Below are 21,111 nucleotides of genomic sequence, written 5' to 3' on the forward strand. Positions count from 1 at the left end.
GTTGCATGAAGCTACCCTAGGGCAGGGCAAGACTACAACAGTACATGCTGTCACAGCACCCCTACAGCCATTGCATTGTAACGGATAATTATCCTATAGGGTAGTACAGGAGACCCTCATGTACAGCAATGTAAAGGTGGGCATACATTTATTGTTTTATTTGCATTGATATCCAGCCGATTCAATTATTTGGAAATTAATTGATCGGGAATACTGGTAGTCCCCGACTTACGAACGTCCGACTTACGAACGACCCGACGATACGAACGGCATGGAATCTCTATTTCCATGGCAACAAGTAAAAAAAAAAATTTCAAATCGGACTTGTAGTTTTTGAGAAAATCGATTTAAAAAAAAAATCAAAGAAAAAATGGCTTTTAAACTTGTATAAGCAGGTGCAGAGGGCAGAGGTGACACAGAGGGGGACACTGGAGGCACAGGGGGGCACAGAGGAGGTATAGGGGACAGAGATGGCACAATATTCCAACTTAAGAACAGATTCAGGTTAAGAACGAACCTACAGTGCCTGTCTCGTTCGTTAACTGGGTACTACCTGTAGTTTGTAGCATCGATTCCTAGCAGATTTGATCAGACGGAATCAGTCCATTCAGTCGATTGAGCAGGCTTGAAAATTTGGTCAATCAGGAGTGTGTCACTAGTGGCGTTCGATTTGACGGTTGACTAATCTACTCTTACCTGTCCACAGTTCGCGGTTCCTCTTTCTTCACTTCCTTGTCCTGAGGTGCCTCCTGTGTGAGGCCTCTAGTAGTCACATAAGGTACATGCCATGCTGCCCTTAGTGTCTGTCTTCACATCACACAGGTGCCCAGGACTCAGCAGTGAAGAAGGAGCAGCCGGTGGGGGAGAGCCGAGACCGAGTCAGATGCAGAAAATCTGTGTGGAGGGGTTCAATCAGATGGATCCCTCTCTCTCTGATCAGATCTAGTAGGATTTATCTGTTGGTCCTATCGACAATTGTGTTGCCACCTTTACAGTTATGCCTCATGAAAGAAAAGGCGTTCGTTTAAATTTCATCTATACCATACATGTCAAACTCCGGCCCGCGGGCCAAATCTGGCCCTCAGAGCCATTCACTTTGGCCCCAAGTGGTTTCCCCACTTTGGCCCCAAGTGGTTTGGCCCACTCTAGATCACCAGGGAAGGTATACTGGAGGTGAAGCCCTAGAACACCAGGGAAGCCATATGGGGGTGGTGGGGGAAGCATTAAACACCAGGGAACTGTATAGGGGAGGGGCCACTAGACATCAGGGAACTGTTTAGGGGTTGGAGGAGGGGCCATAAGACACCAGGGAACTTTATAAGGGGAGGATGGTGGCCAGTAGGCATTGAGGTTTGCCCGGGACTAGGTCCCAGTGTACAATTTTGGCCCACTTTGTATTTGAGTTTGACAACCCTGACAATATACTATGTGCATTTATATAGTGTTGACATCTTCTGCAGTGCTTTTACAGAGTAGTTATGTCAATACCATAGTTATTTGTGGTTTATGATAGGGAGGCAGCCATCAACTAATTTCCCTTTTATAGTTAAAGGGAACCTGAAGTGAGAAAGGAAATGGAAATATTTAATTTAAAACAATACAAATTTACTGGCAATCCTGCCGATTCTCTACCTCTAAAGCCTGGTACACACATCAAATTTTAATCCGCCAATTTGACCACCTCCATGTAGAATGAGAGTTTACTTACACAATCTGCACATAGTATTCAAAATCTGTTGACTTTCACAGTACACAGAGGTGGTAAAACTGGATGCGAGTATACTTTAACCTCCTTGGCGGTATGAAAAATACCGCCAGGAGGGAGCGCAGCAGTTTTTTTTTAAAAAAAAATTTTTTTAATCATGTAGCGAGCCGAGGGCTCGCTACATGATAGCCGCTGCTGAGCGGCACCCCCCCCCCGCCCGCTTCGATCGCCTTCGGCGATCTCCGATCAGGAAATCCCGTTCATAGAACGGGATTTCCTGGAGGGCTTCCCCCGTCGCCATGGCGACGGGGCGGGATGACGTCACCGACGTCACTGACGTCGGGACGTCATTGGGAGTCCCGGGCCACCCCTCGGCGCTGCCTGGCACTGATTGGCCAGGCAGCGCTGGGGTCTGGAGGGGGGGGGGGCCCGCGCCGCAGCAGATAGCGGCGATCGGGCAGGGGCCGGCGGCGATCAGAGTGCTGGCGCAGCTAGCAAAGTGCTAGCTGCGTCCAGCAAAAAAAAAATTATTAAAATCGGCCCAGCAGGGCCTGAGCGGCACCCTCCGGCGGCTTACCCCGTGTCACACACGGGGTTACCGCCAAGGAGGTTAAGCTATAGATCCAGAACAAGCAAGCAGATCAGGTGTTTCTGACAAAAATCCAACTGGATTAGCCCCACGCTTGTTTCAGGTGTGTGATTAAGAAACTACTGACATTAGAATGATCAGAAGGACTGGTATTGTTTTGCAGGGGTCCCCAACCCCCGGTCCGCGGCCCACTGCTGGTCCGTGAGCCGTTTGCAGCTGGGCCGCTGGTCTGTCTTCTCGCCCCCTCCCCCCGCACTGTGTTATCTTAGCTGGCGGCCGCTTCCTCTTATACATTTTGCTCAGCCCCTCTCCTTGAATCCCGTCTTCTCTCACAGCAGTGCGTCTCCCGGCTGCTGTGAATAGGCAGAAGCAGGAGAGTGGCTTCCTTCTAGCGGCGATGCATATCGCCGTTACCATGGGAACCGCTGCCCAGCTTCCTGCCTCTTCACAGCAGGCGGGAGACACGCAGCTGTGAGAGAAGACGGGATTGAAGGAGAGGGGCTGAGCAAGATGTATAAGAGGAAGCGGCCGCCAGCTAAGATAACACAGCGGCAGACGCTACTAACTATAACTATACTGAGGCATCTATACTAGCTATATTGGGGCAGCTATACTAGCTATATTGGGGCAGCTATATTAACTATACTGAGGCATCAATACTCGTTATATTGGGGCAACTATACTCTCTATACTGAGGCAGCTATACTAGCTATACTGGGGCAGCTATATTCGCTATACTGGGGCAGCTATATTCGCTATACTGGGGTAGCTATATTCGCTATACTGGGGCAGCTATATTCGCTATACTGGGGCAGCTATACTAGCTATACTAGGGCAGCTATACTAGCTATACTAGGGCAGCTATCCTAGCTATACTGGGGCAGCTATACTGGCTATATTGGGACAGCTATACTCCCTGAAAACTGGCACAACCCAGAGACCCCCCCCCCCCCCCCGGGTCCCGGTTTCATCTGGATAGTGGTCACCAGGCCGAAAAAGGTTGGGGACCCCGGACCCCTGGTTTAAAGGCAAGACTTGGCAGCCTCTTATCCCTTATGCTTCAGGTTCCCTTTAAAGCGGAATTGTCACCATAAAAATAAAATTTTAACAGCAACTGGTCTGAGTGTATTAATTGATAAAGATGCTAATCCTGCATTCAAAACTTTTTCTGCTGTTATGGTTTGAAGTTATCACATAATTTAGGAGCACTGGCCCTTCAATAGCCATTACCATTCAGTTGCATGCTGGGGGTTCTTTTTATCTGTAACATTTTTCTCCTCTTCCCTTTATTTCGCTGCCTAGCTGAAACATGATCCTCTGTTCACTTGTGTTTACAAGCAAGGCTGAGATGACTTAGCCTTGAGTGATTGGAGGAGAAAAGAAAAAAGTTAAGGGAAGAAATTACATCAGCATTTAGCCTCAAACTGTCGGCAACATACATGATTCCCACCAGGAACAGAATTCTCTTCATTTACTGTATAAAATAATTCACTGAAATCAAAACGTGGACAGTAAAATACATGTGTTATGTAAGTAGATCAAGTATTTACCTACTAATACATGTGTTTTTTCCCCTGGCATAGTATGGCTGATCCTCCTGCTTTAAAGGCCTTTTTTTTGGCGGGGAGGGGGGGCTATTTTTCAGTGCGATAGCCCCATAGGGATGTGGAAAGACACTGAGTGCCTGGAGGAAACACACACAAACACGGGAAGGACGTGCAAACTCTATGAAGGTAGTGGCCCAGATTTATCCTGCACCACCGTTAAAAAGAGTACATGCGATAAAGAAGAAACTGTAGACATACCCAAGGTTTCCTCCAGCCACAACTGTCTAAAGCAGAGGCGGGATAAGGTCCTTCAGCACCCAAGGCTGAAACACCAAAGTGCTCCCCTCCATCCCTCCCACCCTAACCATCACACATTGTTTGTTATTAGACTAAGAGGCGCTCCAGGACCTCAATACCTGAATCTCTAGTTATCTGGTTTGCAGTTACTGCCAAGTATCCCCTTTTTTAATCTCTACAAACACAATAGAGGAATGATAGCTGAGCGAGTTGTGCACCCCCTCCTACACCGCGCCCTGAGCCTGGAGCCCCTTTTGCCTCGGCCCGGCCCGAAGTACTGGGACCCATAGTGGAAGATCCAGGGGCTGAAGGACGACGGTGAGGGACCAATCAGCCTAAAGGTGCGTACACCTTGCAACTATAGTCGTTTGAAACGATCGTTCCCCGATCCTTTCAAATGACGATCGTTTGAAAAAAAGCAGCCAACGACCATGAAGTGTAACGACGGACGAGCTAGATCGTTCAAAACGAATGATCTAGCTTGGCGGATTTTTCCCAACGACGATAGTTTGCAAAAGTAGTACATCGTTGGAAACTAGGCTTGACATGCGCATTTCACTATTTCTCCATGGAACTTTTCATTTTTATGCGCAGGCGCAATAGTTACTTTAACGTGATGTAACGTTCGTTCTAACGATCTGATCGTTACACACCTTTTAAAACTAACTTTACTTAGGTCGTTCTTTCATCAATTAAAAGTTCGTTCGTCGTTGACAACGAACGATCGTTGTCGCATGTGTGTACGTAGCTTAAGGCTCAACACACACCATACAAGCTTATCCAATCAATCATTCAAAGTATTTTCAATCTGTTGGCCCTTATACTACATAGATTTGGTAAATCTGTACAACCAAAATTGTATGGTGTGTGTTGAGCTTTAAGGGGGCTGGAGGAAGCCCGAGGTATGTATACATTTTTCTTTTTTTCTATATCTGAGGGTTACTTTAAAGTCAAGAAGCATTTGTAACAGATTCAATATTTGCAATCACAGAGCAATTCACAACTGGATAGTGATACTTGGCTGTAAGCATGGAAAGTAAAATTTAAACAAAATGAAGGTAAAATGTAAGCATTTAAAATGTTTAGTACGGCAGATACATGAAAATGATTGCGTGCATTAGTGCAAAAAGGGAGCAGATGCATTGATGTTTTTTTTTTCACTTTTGTGTACATTCATATGTATTGGCATGTGAATTTTGAGTTAGACCAAACTTCCCAACATATATATAATTAGCGATCGATGGGCACAACACATGTTTCTATTATCCCAAGTCTCCTTTTTCTGGTTTGCATTAATCAGCTTATTCTATCATGCAACTGGTTTTCCCTATTGTGTGACCTGAATGCCTATATAAAGCTGGCCAGCAGGGGTCTCTGCTAGGTAAGACTGAACTTTCAGTGAAAAGACCACTGAGTTTTTACTTATTATTATTTAATTTATGTAGACCTGACATCTTCCACAGCGCTTAATGCACCATACAATATTCTGGCATATTTACCTGCCAGATCGATTTCCAACATGTCTAATCTGAATTTCAATCTATTTTTTCGATCGAGTCCATAGGCTAGCCCCTACCTGTTCCTCCTAAGAGCTCACAATCGAATCGCTACCACAGTCATAGTCGTCAGTGTTGCCAACTGCCCGTAAATTTACGGGCAGCCCGTAATTTTTGCTACAAATTAAGCTGCCCGTGAATTCCTCCGCTCTGTTGCAGGAGGACAGCAGCGCAGTGGAGGAAGAGCTGTGGGCAGCGGTGGAGAAGGGGGGCAACCCCCCCCCCCCCCTTCTCTCACCTTAGTGCTCTCCCTCCCTCGCTGACTGTCCCCCTCCTGATCTAAGTGACGAGTGGCTGGCAGTGGCGTTTGGCAGCGGGCGGGACTTACCTTCCGTCTCGCTCCTGCGCCGGAAGTTCTGCTGCTCTGGTCTGGACCAAACCAGAGTAGCGGCAAATCATCCCGCGCCGGCGACGAGACGCAGGCAAGTTCCGCTCGCTGCCGCCTGCCACTCTTCACTTAGTTCAGGAGGGGAGAGCGAGCTGCTCCCCTCCTGCTTTGGGGGGTCACCTGGCTACCCATGGGCACATATAACCCTGGCTACATCTACTGGGCACATATAACCCTGGCTACATCTACTGGGCACATATAACCCTGGCTACATCTACTGGGCACATATAACCCTGGCTACATCTACTGGGCACATATAACCCTGGCTACATCTACTGGGGACATATAACCCTGGCTACCCATGGGCACATATACCTCTGGCTACATCTACTGGGCACATATAACCCTGGCTACATCTACTGGGCACATATAACCCTGGCTACATCTACTGGGCTCATATAACCCTGGCTACATATACTGGGGACATATAACCCTGGCTACCCATGGGCACATATACCTCTGGCTACATCTACTGGGCACATATAACCCTGGCTACATCTACTGGGCACATATAACCCTGGCTACATCTACTGGGCACATATACCTCTGGCTACATATACTGGGCACATATAACCCTGACTACATATACTGGGCACATATAACCCTGGCTACATATACTGGGCACATATAACCCTGCCTACATATACTGGGCACATAAAACCCTGCCTACATATACTGGGGACATATACCTCTGGCTACATATACTGGGCACATATACCCCTGCCTACATATACTGGGGACATATACCTCTGGCTACATATACTGGGCACATATATCTGCTGACTACATATACTGAGGACACTGGCTGTTTGCCATTATGTGCATTTACTGGTGAAAAGCTGTCTCTTATGTGCATTTACTGGTGAAAAGCTGTCTCTTATATGCATTTACTGGTGAAAAGCTGTCTCTTATGTGCATTTACTGGTGAAAAGCTGTCTCTTATTATGTGCATTTACTGGTGAAAAGCTGTCTCTTATTATGTGCATTTACTGGTGAAAAGCTGTCTCTTATTATGTGCATTTACTGGTGAAAAGCTGTCTCTCATTACGTGCATTTACTGGTGAAAAGCTGTCTCTCATTACGTGCATTTACTGGTGAAAAGCTGTCTCTCATTACGTGCATTTACTGGTGAAAAGCTATCTCTCATTACATGCATTTACTGGTGAAAATCTGTCTCTCATTACATGCATTCACTGGTGAAAAGCTGTCTGTCATTACGTGCATTTACTGGTAAAAGGCGGTCTCTTATGTGCATTTACTGGTGAAAAGCGGTCTCTTATGTGCATTTACTGGTGAAAAGCTGTCTGTCATTACGTGCATTTACTGGTGAAAGGCTGTCTTATGTGCATTTACTGGTGAAACGCTGTCTCTCATTATGTGCATTTACTTGCCATGCCCACTTTAGTCACCGCAAATTTCCTCAAACATGTTGCCCCCTACCCATTTGACTGCCCCCTCATATGTGCCAGTCTAGAACTGGCCCTGTACCCCTGCCTACATATACTGGGCACATATACCCCTGGCTACCTGTTCTGGGGACATCTCTCCCCCTGGCTACCTGTTCTGGGGACATCTATACCCCTGGCCACCTATTCTGGTGACACCTATAGACCTGGGGCTACCTATTTTTGGGGAACCACTGCTGTCAGATTAAATGTATTTTGGGGAACTGCTGCCAGATTATGTGTATGTTGGGGGAATCACTGCTGCCAGATTACATCTATTTTTTGGGAACCACTGCCGAATTATCTGTATTTTGGAAGAACCTCTGCCAGATTACGTGGATTTTTGGTGAAATGCTGTAAGATTACATGTATTTTGGGGGAAGGGGGAGGGGGGGGGGGGGACACACTATGGCAGAGCTCAAACTTCCCTGGCAGACCTTTCGCAGCAATATTAAAATCATGTATATTTGGCTTCACCCATGACCACGCCCACATTCTGTTGCGTGGCCACGCCCATTTTTTCTACACGCGGCGCAGGTGGTTTTGTCAGTAAAAAAAATCTTTTGTCAGTAAATTTTTAGGTATTTGTCAGTAAAAAATAGCGTGAACGGTTGGCAACACTGATAGTCGTGTATCTGTAAGGCCAATTTTTGGGAGGACAGATTAATTTATCTGCAGTGGCGTAGCAATAGGGGGTGCAGAGATAGCGACCACATTGGGGTCCTTGGGGTAGAGGGGCCCCGAAGGGCCCTCCAACTACAGTATTAGCTCTCTATTGGTCCTGTGCTGGTAATAATCACGTCTATAGATGCTTTAAATAGTAGTAATGCTTAACCTTCCTGGCGGTAACCCCGAACGTAGTTCAGGGTAAGCCGCGCAGGAGGTTTTCTCAGGCCCTGCTGGGCCGATCTGCGTAATTTTTTTTTTTTTGCTGAACGCAGCTAGCACCTTGCTAGCTGCGTCAGCACACCGATCGGCGCCGCCCCGCGCTGATTCGCCGCTATCCGCGCCGCCGCAGAGTCCCCCCCCCCCCTAGACCCCTGCGCTGCCTGGCCTATCAGCGCCAGGCAGCGCTAAGGGGTAGATCGGGTCTCCCTTAGACGTCACGACGTCCATCGCAGCCCGTCGCCATGGCGACGGGGGAAGCCCTCCAGGAAATCCCGTTCTTTGAACTGGATTTCCTGATCACCTATCGCCGGAGGCGATCGGAGGGGCTGAGGGGGATGCCGCTGAGCAGCGGCTATCATGTAGCAAGCCCTAGGCTCGCTACATGATTTAAAAAAAAAAAACAACAAAAAAAACCCGGCAGCTCTGCCCCCTGGCGTTTTTAATAGACCGCCAGGAGGGTTGACACACTGTTCCCCATCCGCTTCTTGCAACTCGGATAACGTGGTTGTCCTTGGCAGGTTTTGGTGCACCGTATCAATTGTTATGTATAGAGTGCTTGGGGAGGCCCCATGTAAAACTTGCACCGGGGCCCATAGCTGCTTAGCTACGCAACTGTTTATCTGTATGGTTTTGGGATGTGGATGAGGAAACCTGCTATCCACTACAGGATCTTCTCAAAAAAGTAGCATACTGTGATAAAGTTCATTATTTTCTGTAATGTACTGATAAACATTAGACTTTCATATATTTTAGATTCAAATACACACAACTGAAGTAGTTCAAGCCTTTTATTGTTTTAATATTATGTTTATTGTTTTAATATTGATGATTTTGGCATACAGCTCATGAAAACCCAAAATTCCTATCTCAAAAAATTAGCATATTTTATCCGACCAATAAAAGAAAAGTGTTTTTAAAACAAAAAAAAAAAAGTCAACCTTCAAATAATTATGTTCAGTTACGCACTCAATACTTGGTCGGGAATCCTTTTGCAGAAATGACTGCTTTAATGCGGCGTGGCATGGAGGCAATCAGCCTGTGGCACTGCTCAGGTGTTATGGAGGCCCAGGATGCTTCACAATATCCCACAGATTCTCTATGGGGTTCAGGTCAGGAGAGTTGGCAGGCCAATTAAGCACAGTAATACCATGGTCAGTAAACCATTTACCAGTGGTTTTGGCACTGTGAGCAGGTGCCAGGTCGTGCTGAAAAATTAAATCTTCATCTCCATAAAGCTTTTCAGCAGATGGAAGCATGAACCCACTTTTGAACCAGAAACAGCGACAGAAGCACCTGACCTGGGCTACAGAGAAGCAGCACTGGACTGTTGCTCAGTGCAGGGTTGCCAACCTCATTCCAATTTTTTGCAGGACAACAGGTCCAAAAAATCTGGACACCTACCTTTTTGGACGGACAGGGGGCGGAGTAAGCAGCGCACTCTCTGGGGGGTAGGGCTAAAATGTAGGCATGGTCACCATATATATAATTCTTTTCTTTTTTACAGCCTTATAATACAGTACTATTAAAGCGTGTAGGAAAGGAACATTTAAATACATAAAATATAGCCATAATATACACTTCCTCGTGTTTTGTGGGGACTCAGAAGTCTAGCTGGAGGCCCACACTGCCTCTCCATCCATCCATAATAATCACACACAAAAAAATAATCACCAAAAAAAGTGACAATTAACAAAAATAAAGATGGGACTTGCATAGGGAAATAAGTAATTCCTCAGGCTACAGCAGAAAGTGAACCTCCCCAGCAGACACATCCAGAATTGCTGCTAAGTACATTGGAGCAGCTCACAAGACCTCATTGTAAACAGAAACAATGCCTTTATTTTTTCACAGCAGAGAAGGCTGCTATTTTACATGAAGGTGATTTTTAAATACACAAAGCTTGGCTTGGGTTTCATCTGCTGAATGACAGTGTGCTTGCTTGCTTGCTTTTCCAGCTTGTCACACTGTAATGCCAGGTTCAAACCCATGCCTTGCCTGAAGAAAAGATTCCCTGCTCCCATCCCTCCTGCAACCTCACGCTGTTTCCAATGAATGCTGTCCAGCTAATTACAACTCAGCACACCTCCAGCTGAAGTGTCTATGCATACCACACTTTTGCAGTTATCAGTGACACGGAGAAGGGAGAGAAGATAAGGTTCACCCAGTAATAGAACTTCAGCAGCAGATGGCAAAGGCAGGAGGAGTATTGCACACCAGACTTTACTACTTACTAGCAGTGCTCAGCAGCAAACTGTCTCCTCTTCTGCTCTAGTGTTGTCCGGATCATGAACGATTCGGATCTTTGATCCGAATCTATTTAATGAGTCGATCATCCGAATCATCAAAATGAACGATTCGGATCGCAAAAGGGGTGGGGCCAGGAGCGACACGCCCCCTCTCAGCGGGCAGCGGGGTCCTGGAAGCAGAGCTGAGATGGATCGCTCTGTTGGAGGGGAGGCAGCCTTGCAGGGACAGGTAGATGAGAGAGAGGGGACATGGGTGCCACTGCCAGATATGTGTAGAGCACACATACTGGCTATAACGTGCTGCTCATTATAGGCTGGCTGTTCCGTAGTTGTACACAGTGAACACATTGGAAGCTTTTGGCTCAGCACAGCTCAGTAACTTTGCAGGCTCTGTGATTGCTGGGCAATTATATGATCCTCCTGCACTCGGCACTAAACAGCTGCACTTATCTTCTGGGAATGCTTTCCTTCACTGTGTGACGTTTGCATGGAAAGTACACAGATGAGCATATAGGTGAAATAAATACATGTAAAGCATATGATTGCAGCATGTGGGTATTGTGTGCACAAACATTTCTGCTCTCTGCTCGTCTCTCCTCCCATCTCTGTCCACTCCCTGCCCTCTGTCCATCTTCTCCCCTTCTCTGTGTGTCCACCCCCTCCCCTTCTCCTGTCCACAGCAGGGAAAGACCTGTCCTGCTAGTCATCTCACCCCGAATGCTTCGGTAGTAAAATGATCCGAGATTCGGATCAAAGATCCGGATCTTTTCAATGATCCGATTCGAATCATCCGGATCATTGAAAAGATCCGAACTTCCCATCTCTATTCTGCTCTGGCCGGGACCAGAAAGCCAGGGTTGTGGGGGCGGAGCACACTTGGTTGCCTCTCTCTCATTGGCTGGAGAGAGGTGCCAGCCGAAAATGAAGGTTTTTGATTGGAGGAGGAGAAGGAGGCAGTAGCCTGAAGCTTCTGCAGTTCCCGGACTTGCTGTACTTCGGGCAAATTGTTATGCGCAGATAACAATTTGCTGCGGATGGCAAAATTTAACTTTTTTGACGGACACAGGGCTTAAAAATACGGGCAGTACGGACAGCTTAAATTTGGCATGATTTTTACTGACTGTCCGTCCACAGACGGACGGTTGGCAACCCTGGCTCAGTGGTCTAAAGTACTTTTTTCGGATGAAAGCAACTTTTACATGTCATTCGGAATCGGAAATCAGGGTGCCAGAGTCTGGAGGAAGACTGGGGAGAGGAAAATGCCAAAATGCCTGAAGTCCAGTGCCAAGTACCCACAGTCAGTGATGGTCTGGGGTGTCATGTCAGATGCTGGTGTTGGTCCACTGTGTTTTATCAAGGGCAGGGTCAATGCAGCTAGCTATCAGGAGATTTTGGAGCACTTCATGCTTCCATCTGCTGAAAAGCTTTATGGAGATGAAGATTTCATTTTTCAGCACGACCTGGCACCTGCTCACAGTGCCAAAACCACTGGTAAATGGTTTACTGACCATGGTATTACTGTGCTCAATTGGCCTGCCAACTCTCCTGGCCTGAACCCCATAGAGAATCTGTGGGAGATTGTGAAGAGAAAGTAGAGAGATGCAAGACCCAACACTCTGGATGAGCTTAAGGCCGCTATCGAAGCATCCTGAGCCTCCATAACACCTGAGCAGTGCCACAGGCTGATTGCCTCCATGCCACACCGCATTGAAGCAGTCATTTCTGCAAAAGGATTCCCGACCAAGTATTGAGTGCATAACTGAACATAATTATTTGAAGGTTGACTTTTTTGTTTTAAAAACACTTTTCTTTTAGTGGTTGGATGAAATATGCTAATTTTTTGAGATAGGAAATTTGGGTTTTCATGAGCTGTACGCCAAAATCATCAATATTAAAACAATAAAAGGCTTGAACTACTTCAGTTGTGTGTATTTGAATCTAAACTATATGAAAGTCTAATGTTTATCAGTATATTACAGAAAATAATGAAGTTTATCACAATATGCTAATTTTTTGAGAAGATCCTGTATATTGTAGTGCCCATCATTGGCTTTTCTCATACACTATCATATTTATTTTTTTGTTAACACTAAAAACTAAATTATTAGGTATTTATTTTTATTTGGAAACATAAAATATTACAAATGCTTATTTTGCAAACAGATATACACCAGCCTTGATGACTGGAAACTAGCTTTACTGCCCTCTATGCCTTTGCCACACCCATAGTCACACTTACCATAAAGCTTTCATAAGAACAATATGTTGTTTTATAATTCAAACCGCAGTGGACCCTTCTACCCGGTTTCATTTTCATTAATATTTAAAAATAACATATACTGTATATACTCGAGTAGAAGTCTATAAATTTAGGTCTCATTCACTTCATAAAAGTATAGGGTCGACTTATACACAAGTCACGGGCAACACTGAGTAATGTGTGTACTAATAGTGACATTCCAATTTGCAGCAACTTACCCTGTGGTAAGTGATACTTTGAGGAAAGGAAATGCCAAGAAAACACAGGTCTGAAATAATAATTAACAAGGGCAGGGGGGAAATACTGGGCTGCATAAAAGGTATTGAATAATTGCTGCACTTGGGGGCCTGAAGGAGATATTGGCTGCACTTAAGGGAAAGGAGGGGTTAATGGCTGCAATACCGTATGCAGTGCAGTCATTAACCCCTCTTGGTCCCCAAGTGCAGCCATTAACTTTGCTGGGTAGACTTATACTTGAGTCCATAAAAACCTCCAGCTTAAGAGGGTTGAATATTGGAGTCAATGTATACATGAGGTCGACTTGTATTCGAGTGTTTGTTTACTGAGAGTTCTGAAGCCAGTACAAAATATACCTGGTCTCCCAGAATGCTCAGGTGTGTGTGTGTGTGTGTGGGGGGGGGGGGGGATTCCACAATTCCCCATATCTAATCACTGGGAGGGTGGAGCTACATTCAATATACAGAAATATGTAGCTATAGTATTTGTGATGCAGAGACCAGGTAAATATGCCGTAAAAGTGAATATTCTGAATAGTTTACTGCATTCTACTATGTCACTACAGTGCCTCTTTTCTTTGATAACCACACTAGTACACTGTGCATCTAGAACTGTTGCAGAGAAACCTGCGAGACTCTGTCCTCCATCCTTAATTTAGGAACTCTAGTGAAAATAATGTAATAAAAAAAGTGCTTCATTTTTACAATAATTATGTATAAATTATTTAGTCAGTGTTTGCCCATTGCCAAAGCTTTCCTCTCTCTGATTTACATTCTGACATTTATCACATGGTGACATTTTTACTGCTGGCCGGTGAGGTCAGTGGAAGGAGATGCTGCTTGCTTTTTTGTCAGTCGGAAACAGCTGTTATTTCCCACAATGCAACAAGGCTCCCACAGTGTGATGTCAGAACCATGATCCTGACATCACACTGTGGGAGGGGTTTCACCACAATATCAGCTATACAGAGCCCCCTGATGATCGGTTTGTGAAAAGGAAAAGATATTTCACGGGAAAGGGCGTATCAGCTACTGATTGGGATGAAGTTCAATTCCAGGTTATAGTTTCTCTTTAAAGAGTACCTGAGACTACTTAAATAAAAGGATTTATACTTACCCGGGACTTCCGACTGCCCTGTGTACTCTATGGGCTCCATCGGCATCCTATCAGACGGCCCTGTTTGTCTTCAATCCTCCTATTTAGAAAGACTTCAATTGCGCCAGTAGGGCAGCACAGCTACACCCTCCCATCACCTGGAGCATTCTGCATCTGCACAGCACTACTTGTGCAGGCACAGTACGCTCCTGGTGACAGGCGCACACACGCGCCTGGTCCACACATACGCAGTGCAGCCAGGCTGACGCAACTAAAACCTTTATAACGAAGGAGACTGAAAGCGAGCTGAGCTGCCTGGGAGGACGGTGGGGGAGCCCACAGAGCACATGGCCCTAGGTAAGTATACATTTTCCTGTTTAAAGGGAACCTGAAGTGAGTAAAATTATTTAAAATAAACACATGACGTAGCTGCAAATAAAGATTACATACTAACCTCACTGTCAGTTCCTCTCAGAGGCCAACCATTTTCTTCTTACAGTGATCCCTTCCAGTTCTGACAATATTATGTCAGAACTGAAACATACCAGTTGCTGTCAGTTATAGATCAGCAGCTGTCAGTTACAACTGAATCTGCAAGGTAATGTCCATGTTTCCCTATGGCTCAAGTGGGTGATATTACAGTTTCACAGTGTGCTGACCAGGAAGCTGTTATGGTGTAGTGGCCATTTTCACAATGGAGGACGGAGAAATGCATTGATCACAGTGGACAAATTGGATGCAGGAGAGGAGAAAGAGATTGAGGAGTAGACTACATGGGAGGCAAGTATGACCTGTGTATGATTATTTTGACTTGTTATTTTCAGTTCAGGTTCTCTTTAAGTATCAGTTTTCCTTTAAAACAGAAAGTCTAAAAACACAATATGAACAAGCTATACCAGTGCCTTTGCCTTTGCCACACACTAGTTTCTCATCAGAGGCAGCTTGGACTAGCCACAAAACAGCTGATATTTGTACGAAGCTTAACTTGTTACTCTGCTTCCTGCTTGATGTAACTTGTCTACATTGCGGATCATCCCTGTTGAGAGGTTATCAGCTCTCAACTAACGGTTACATACACATCCTAGTCTAATCTCGGCAGAGGGGGCTGGTTTGGGCTAATCACTATTGGAATTACATAAAGCCCAACAGCAGAATATTACCAATATTCAACTAGCAGCTATCCCCGGGGTTCCCTTGTGCACTGAGAGCTCAGGCCTCGTTCACATCATATGCGCTTCCGTGCGCATTTGGAAGCGCGTATGATGTGGTGACACACAAGAATGACAGAAGGGTATAGACAGCCCTTCTGCCATTCACTTCAAAGGCGCTGCGCAGCAGTACGATTCGCTATGATGCACTTGCGTACTGCTGTCTGCATTTTGTCCGCAAGTGCAGAGCTGACCCATCACGGTCAATGGATGGGATCAGCAGCGGAACGGGTAGCGACGCAGATGGTGTGCGATCATACACATTGCGTTCTGATCGCACGGCCATCTGCGCCAGTTAGATGTGAACGAGGTCTTAGAGTTTGGGAGTAGCTGCTAGGAATGAAAGGTGGGGTATCTATACATTCATTCAGGCATAGTTCACTGGAGTCATTTTAACTTACACAAGGTTCACTTTAAAGAGGAACTGTAGTGAAAATAACAATGAAAAAAATTGATTATATTTAACAATAATTAGTATTACATTTATTGATTATTTTGTCAGTGTTTGCCCATTGTAAAATCTTTCCTCTCCCTGGTATGCACTTTGAAATGTATCTCTAGTGGTGACATCTTTAGTTCTGCCAGGTGATCTGTGCGGAATATTCGTTACTGAGAGCTCTATGCAGGGAGATACTGCTTGCTTGGCAGTTGGAAAAAGACATTATTTCTCATAATGCAACAAGGTTCACAAACCGCAAACTGTCAGCACCATGGTCATGACATCACACTATGGGAGGGGTTTCACCACAAAATCAGCCATACAGAGCCTCCTGACGATCCGTTTGAGAAAAGGCAAAGATTTCTCATGAGAAAGGGGGTATCAGCTACTGATTAGGATGAAGATCAATCCTGGGATGGGGTTCCTCTTTAAGGAATCAATGCTCTACATTACTATTGTACCCAATTACTGAATGTAGTACTTTATACACTAGGCCTTCTTAATGTAATACAATAAGCAGCGGCGTAGCTAAAGAGCTATGGGCCCCAGTGCAAGTTTTACATTGGGCCCCCTCAAGCACTCTATACATAATAATTGATATAACGCACCAACACCTCCTGCCAAGGACAACCACAGTGTCAGATGTTCAAGAAGGGGATGGGGTTTATTAATGATTACTACTATTCAAAGCATCTATAGAAGTGATTATTACCAGCACAGGACCAATAGAGAGCTAATACTGCGGTTGTCCATGGGCCCCAGTGTGGTCGCAACCTCTGCACCCCCTATTGCTACCCCACTGGCAATAAATAATAATAAAAGTGTCATGCAGCAGAGCTGATGAAATGAATATAATCCTTGATCCAGATGTTTGGCTTCCTTGTTGCCTCTTATGGCTCTGCAGTATAGCTGCTGCTGTAGACAGAACATATTTTGAGTTTTTGACAGAGAGAAAACATTGCAAGTTACATAAAATCGGTGATGCAACTTGGCTGAATGTGGCTTACATAACGGAAAGATAATGAACTGTGTATCCCAATGTGCGACCCCTCCCCCTGCCTTGGGTTACAAAAGCAGGGCACATACAGCTTGTTCCCCAGGCTAGCTGTGCGCATTGCTTTCATCTGTGCTGCCTGCTTCACTGGACACAGAGCCCTCTCCTGCACAGGTAATTAGGATTTTATTTACCTCTCTGTGCGCTGCTGGCCAGCTAGAACCGCAGCGCCATCTATTACATCAATACTATTTTAAAACCCGCACTTTGTGAATTACTTTTCCTCAGCTGTACCTCAACACAGCTCCCTGTTGTCTGAAATCAGATATTGCATTATTTTCAGTCACAGGATTGCACACAGCATCTGGAAATATACAAACATGCAACAAATTCACATCACACAGAGAAAGGCCCCAGCACTTTATTATTGGTTTAAAAAAGTTTAAAGTATCAGAACTTTGTTTAAAGGGTTAAGCCTGGTACACACCTTCAATTTTGATTGTCCAATTACAGACCAATTTTAATACCTCTATGTATTACGAGAACATACCTTCACATTCTGTTCATAGTATTCAAAATCTGTTGTCCCTTATACTATAGGGAGGTGGTAGAATTACCGTAGCCAGTTATTGGCCAATCATAATTGAAAGCGTGTACTAAACTCAGGTTTTATACTTACCTGGGGTTTCCTCCAGCCCCGTTGAGGCTACTCAGTCCCTTGCCATATTCTTGGGCTGCTCCTGTCCTGTACGGCCCGGTATTCTGCCCGAGTTGCATTTGTTGCGCATGCGCAGCCTGGCTGCATGTGCATCTCAATAGCTAAGAGCATTCTGTGCAGTAACTACGGTACTTCGCAGACGCAGAATGCTCCCAGCCACAAGAGAGAGACAGGGGGGAGTCATTTTTTTGTGATTTAAAGTTGTTAAAAAGTATTTACTTTCAAAAAGCAAGACTGGCTAAACAGAAAATTGTTCTATTTTGTAAAGCCTGGGTCAAAGTAAGAAGGTCTTTCACGCACAGTGCTCATATGCTACACCACCGCTAAAGTGTGTGGGTTTTGTTCTTTTTTGCAGATTAGTGGTATTGTAAGGGACTGATAGCAAACACGTCTTTCTGAATTGTAACACTCTACCACCCCCATTTCCTCCTTCTCTGGCTGATTGCCAGTTAAAAGTAAGTGGGATATTTATAGAAATCATCTGAAATTATTAGCATTTGCAATTAATCATGGGAAAAAAATTACTGGTTATTGAATAATGCCTATTTCCTTGGAAAACTACTTTGAAGCCAGATCCACATTATAAGCACCTTTCTGAGCGCTTTGTGATTGATTAGCGCTTTTTAAAAATTTTTCCCATTCACTTTCATTAACATCTTGGTAAAAATTGCCATGATTTTTCATGTATGCCATTGTGGCGATTTTTAACGCAATTTTAATGAAAGTGAATGGGAGAAATTTTTAAAAAGCGATCAGAAAGCGCTAATCAATCACAAAGCGCTCTGAAAAGCGCTTAGAGGCCTAGTGCACACCAGAGCGGTTCGGCTGCGTTTTGCGATCCGCTTGCGGCTGCGGATACGCTTGGGTAATGTATTTAAATGGGCTGGTGCACACCAGAGCGGGAGGCGTTTTGCAGAAACGCATACTCCCGGGCTGCTGCAGATTTTGGATTGCGGAGGCGTTTCTGCCGCAATGTTAAGTATAGGAAAAACGCAAACCGCTCTGAAAAACGGCACTGCAGAGCGGTTTGCCAGGCGTTTTTTGTTACAGTAGCTGTTCAGTAACAGCTTTACTGTAACAATACATGAAATCTACTACATCTAAACCGCTACACAAAACCGCAAAACGCTAGCTGAAACGCTACAGAAAAAGAAAGAGAGTTTCAAAATCTGCTAGCATTTTGCGGATCTGCTAGCGGTTTTTGGTGTTCACCAGGCCATAGTGTGGATCCGGCCTAACTTTGATATGGAGACAATTTACATTTTTACATGGAAGGCAATATGCGTTGAAAAGTAGCAAGAAAATCAAAACAAACATCCAATCAGGTGCGCTGAAGTTTTTAAAGGACACCTGAACTGAGCAATATGGAGGCCACTATATTTATTTCTTTTTAAACAATACCAGTTACCTGACAGTCTTCCTGATCTCCTTATATGGCTAGTGCTGGAACGTTGGTGATCAATTAATACCCGCTTTGCCACTTGCACAAACTGGATCAAAATAAATCATTTGCAGTGTGAGCAAGGCCTTAATGTACAGAGATCTCCATGTTTCAGCTTTTCAATGTTTTATAATACTTTAGATTCTAAGGTTACTTCCTGCAAGAATTTAACCAGTATGCCAGTCCTGTTATTTCTGCATAAACACTTATTTAGCCTTTTCCTGCTTCTGCTCTATACAGTATCTACCAATGAAAGTGCATCTCTGTATTCTCACAAAGTGATCATTCTCTGTCCCTTCTAAAAAAAAAATAAAAAAATTTCTCTATGACCGAATGAGTCAATATTTGCCGATTACCCCTTGCCAGAGAAATTTGGCTACGTTGATGTGTCTTGGCACTACGCATTGGCAAGAAGGGATTTCTTCTTTTACATAAAACACTGCAGTCAAATCAATAACTCCATTTGGGTGTACACAAGCCGTCAAAGATGCACAGAGTATACGGTAATAACCTACAGCGGTCACAAATTTCTAGTATGTATTTTTGTCCATTGGCTCCTGTCTCTAATCAGCCTTTCTTTTGTTCCTTAAAATTTCCCTAGGCAATAAAAATTATTTTAAAAGCATAGACAATTCAAAATGAAAAGCAAATCTATTTCACTTTCCACTGCAGACAGTATATTTTTTCCCCCCAAAATAAACACATAACGTTATATACAGGAAATCCCCAGTTAAAGAGACACTGAAGCGAAAAAAAAAAATGATGAAATTATGATTTGTATGTGTAGTACAGCTAAGAAATAAAACATTAAGATCAGATACATCAGTCTAATTGTTTCCAGTACAGGAAGAGTTGAGAAACTCCAGTTGTGATCTCTATGCAAACAAGCCATTAACTCTCCGACTAAGTCTTAAGCCGCATCTACACGAGTAGATGCAGCCGCGATGCTCCTTATCAATCGAGCCGCTGATGCGACTCGATTGATAAGATCCGACAGAACGGATCTCCACACCGCCGATTCCCTGCTCGCTCCCCGCGAGGGGACAATGGCAGGGAATCGAGCGGAAGATAAGCGGTGCCGGTGGGGACAAGCGGGCACGAGCGGGGAATCGAATGCGGCGCACACGCGGCGAGCGGGGAATCGAATGCGGCGGGCACGCGGAAGAGGCGATCCGGCGGCTAATCGAGCCGCCGGATCGCTGCAATCTCTTATGGTGTAGACGGGGCTTTAGTCGTGGAGAGGGCGGTTATCTGACTTTTATTATCTCAACTGTAAGTGAACTGTTTACTTTTTCTCTGCTAGAGGAGAGGTCATTACTTCACAGACTGCTCTGAAAGACTCATTTTGAATGCTGAGTGTTGTGTAATCTGCACATATTAAAGAATGATGCAATGTTAGAAAAAACACTATATACCTGAAAATAAAAGTATGAGAATATTTTCTTTGCTGCTAATCTTCTAGTAATTATTCATAGTACACAACCAATTCACTATATCATATTTTTTTTTCCCTTCAGTGCCTCTTTAACGAGATAGGGACTGCAGGTTTCTTCTAAACCTGAATCTATCTATAAGTCAAAACACTGCACCATCTCTGTACCTCCTATGCCCCCCTGTGCCTCCAGTGTTCCCACAGAATCAAATTTCACATTGTCGTGATGTTCGTAAGTCAGGGTCTATCTGTACTGAACAGAGGTCATGTGACCTGTGCCCAGCTTTCCAATACAGGTCTCGACTAGTAGAATGAACATTTTTATTTGACATTTTGAGGCATGAAAGGAAGCATGTGTGGCATGAGAATTCCCTCCTTCCCATTCTGCCCTACAATGACACTTCAGTCAGAAACACCTGATCTTTCCTCCATGCATAACGCCCCTTGTTATGCCCAAATAACTCAATTTTAGTTTTAGTTTCATCAGTCCACGGCACCTTATTCCAAAATGAAGCTGGCTTGTCCAAATGTGCGTTAGCATACCTCAAGCGGCTCTGTTTGTGCTGTGGACGGAGAAAAGGCTTCCTCTGCATACAGAATCTCCTTGTGTAAAGTGCGCCGAATGG

At 44.8% G+C, this 21,111-nt stretch overlaps 1 protein-coding gene across 2 annotated transcripts in view; it reads left to right on the plus strand.

Moving 5' to 3' along the window:
• LOC137564359 (extracellular superoxide dismutase [Cu-Zn]-like) overlaps positions 1-21,111 on the plus strand; it is a 34,301-nt gene that overhangs the window by 6,254 nt on the left and 6,936 nt on the right. Inside the window, exon 1 of one of the 2 annotated variants that reach the window (XM_068278141.1) lies at positions 16,700-17,068. The exons of the other annotated variant lie outside the window; for it this stretch is intronic. The gene's annotated coding sequence lies outside the window, so the exon portion shown is untranslated. Of the gene's footprint in view, positions 1-16,699; positions 17,069-21,111 lie in introns of those variants that run through there. 2 annotated transcript variants of the gene reach the window in all.

The sequence above is a fragment of the Hyperolius riggenbachi genome, chromosome 1 (genome assembly GCF_040937935.1).
Source record: "Hyperolius riggenbachi isolate aHypRig1 chromosome 1, aHypRig1.pri, whole genome shotgun sequence".
Lineage (NCBI taxonomy): Eukaryota > Metazoa > Chordata > Amphibia > Anura > Hyperoliidae > Hyperolius > Hyperolius riggenbachi.